At 40.0% G+C, this 2,590-nt stretch overlaps 1 pseudogene; it reads right to left on the minus strand.

Moving 5' to 3' along the window:
• Positions 1–1,371: 1,371 nt before the first annotated feature.
• On the minus strand, positions 1,372–1,524 carry LOC129401146 (U2 spliceosomal RNA; annotated as a pseudogene).
• Between the last annotated feature and the right edge of the window lie 1,066 nt (positions 1,525–2,590).

Genomic DNA, 2,590 nt, shown 5'->3' on the forward strand with positions numbered 1-2,590 from the left:
TTTGAAGAAATGCCATGCAATGCTGATATTTAATGATACATCACGCATAACTAAATATACTCAGAATGTTGTTTTAGCATGTGAGTGATAAAAAACTTATAAAGCATTTTAAACCATTCTTTTTAGACTTACTATTACAGTTTGGTGTATATTTTATACTTATAGCACATTCAATTCAGACTAGCACATTTAAAGCCCTTAAGAGCCACATATACACAAAGCTTTTCAATTAGGATGGATAATTCTAGAAATTAGCTTCTCATACTGTCTTCTGAGACTCATCCCTGCTACATTGACAAATCTTGTAAAATGTTAGAAACACAGAATCTCAGATTACTATACTTACCGAATCAAAATCTGATTTTAAGAAGACACTTAGGTTATATTATAGAAGCACATTAAAGTTTGAGAAGAGACAGCTAATCATGTAGGGAAAAGATTTGAATGATAATCTGGAGCTCAGGATGCTAAAGAAATGCTTAAAGATTCAGTATAAATTGGAATTTCTGGAAAGCATAATCATGAAAGGGCTTATGGGGAGTTGTTTATAAGAAATTAGAAATCATCTTAACTGACATTATGTTTTTTCAATCTTCAAACTAATCATGATTATCTTTTAGGACTAATTTTACCATTAGATACAGTGATATAAAGAGATTCACATAATGCCTGGATTCTGGACGTGGAAGTTTGGTAAAGTTCCATTATTGTTAATTTTTAATTTTGCAGCCACTCCCAGCGATGCTCCGAGCTTACGCCTGGCTCTGTGCTCAGGGGAACATATGAGGTGCTTGGGAGATTGACCTCTCTACCGACTGTACTTTCCTTTTGGCCCCTGAAGGTCCATTATTGATAGAAAATGGGTAAAGATTCTGTTACAAGATTTTAACTACAAGGAAAGTCTCTGAAACTGTAAGAAAAACAATGTAATTGGGATAACTGCAGAAAATATCATTGTTGCTACATGTGAGGCATCTGTGTGATTGACAAGAAAGTAAAATGAGAACAAACATCAGAGTAGTTTTACCCAACACAAGATGAGAGTGAAGGAGGTTGCACAGAGCTTGGTGCAGATGCTAGGATTCACAGATCCCATTCATGTGTATTTGTGACCACCTCTCATCAAACTATGTTACAAGAGTTTGGACATCTGTTTTATCAATGAAACAACAGAGCTAAAAGAATCAAACAGGTGTACTGTGTTCATATAACATCTGGTCTTTTCACTAAGTCAACAAGTTAAATCAAGATGATTTGTTCCTCCTATCAAACCATGTCACGTCTGAGATTATGATCTAGCTCTAATAAATGTCACGTCTGAGATTATGATCTAGCTCTAATAAATGTAGTAGATGTAGTAGAGATTATGATCTAGCTCTAATAAATTAGTGGGCTAGAAACCCACTAATATTTTTTTGGAATATAAGCAATTCCTCTCTTCTTAAAACTAAATATAAAAAATTTCAATGATACTGATAAGAGCAGATACTACACTTGATCTTAGTCAAAAGGCTGAGAACCACAACACCTAAAAGGAGAGAGAGAACAAAAGGGAATGCCCTGCCACAGGGGCATGGTGGGGTGGGGGGACATGTTGGGGGGGGTGAGGGATGCTGGGACCATCAATAGAGGAGAATGAGCAATGGTGGAGGGATAGGTACTCGAGGATTGTAGGACTGTAACACAAGCACAGAAATCTGTAACTGTACCCTCACAGTGACTCATTAATAAAAAAGAATTTTTTTAAAGATACTATTAAATGAACTTGGTGAACTTAGGTGAAGCTTGGTCCCAACATGTGGAAAGTGGCCTGGAGTATGGCAGCAGTTGGGTAGTGGAGGTCGGCTGCTGGGGCTGGGTCCTTTGGAGTGGGGAGGGCTCTCACCTGACCCCTTCTGGTGTACCCAGAGTGGAAACAGCTTCTGGTGCAGAGTCTGGTGGCATGGTTTGGGAGCCTCAATTTATGCTCCCTTCTGGGAGAAGCAGCCGTGAGTTCTGGAGGGTGATTGATTTGGAGATTATCTAGCACTGGCAGGAGGTGGCTTATGGGCATGACCCCTGGGTGGCCAGAGACTGGGGAAAGCAGGCAGAAGATCTCTGCTCCCAGGTCCCATTGAGCCCAGAGTCCAAGATCACAAAGTTCTGCATTACCTGGGTTCCGTGGGTCTTCCCTCAGGCTTGAGGCTTGGCCCAAGCCTCAAGGAAAAAAAGAATAAAGAGAAATAAAAATGGAATGATAGCACAGCAGGTAGGGCTTTTGCCTTGCACACGGTCTTTCAGGTTCGATTCCTCCATCCCTCTCGGAGAGCCTGGCAAGCTACCAAGAGTATCCCGCCTGCATGGCAGAGCCTGGCATGCTCCCCGTGGCATATTCGATATGCCAAAAACAGTAACAACAACTCTCACAATGGAGACATTACTGGTGCCCACTCGAGCAAATCGATGAGCAACGGAATGACAGTGATACAGTGACAGTGATAAATGAACAAATAAAACTTTATCAAACTTACAGAACAAAAAAAAGTCAATGATAACCAAAAGGAAAGGGAGTTAACATTGTGATAATAAAAATATTCTGGTTTTGGAGTCT

Source organism: Sorex araneus, chromosome 1 (genome assembly GCF_027595985.1).
Source record: "Sorex araneus isolate mSorAra2 chromosome 1, mSorAra2.pri, whole genome shotgun sequence".
Classification (NCBI taxonomy): domain Eukaryota; kingdom Metazoa; phylum Chordata; class Mammalia; order Eulipotyphla; family Soricidae; genus Sorex; species Sorex araneus.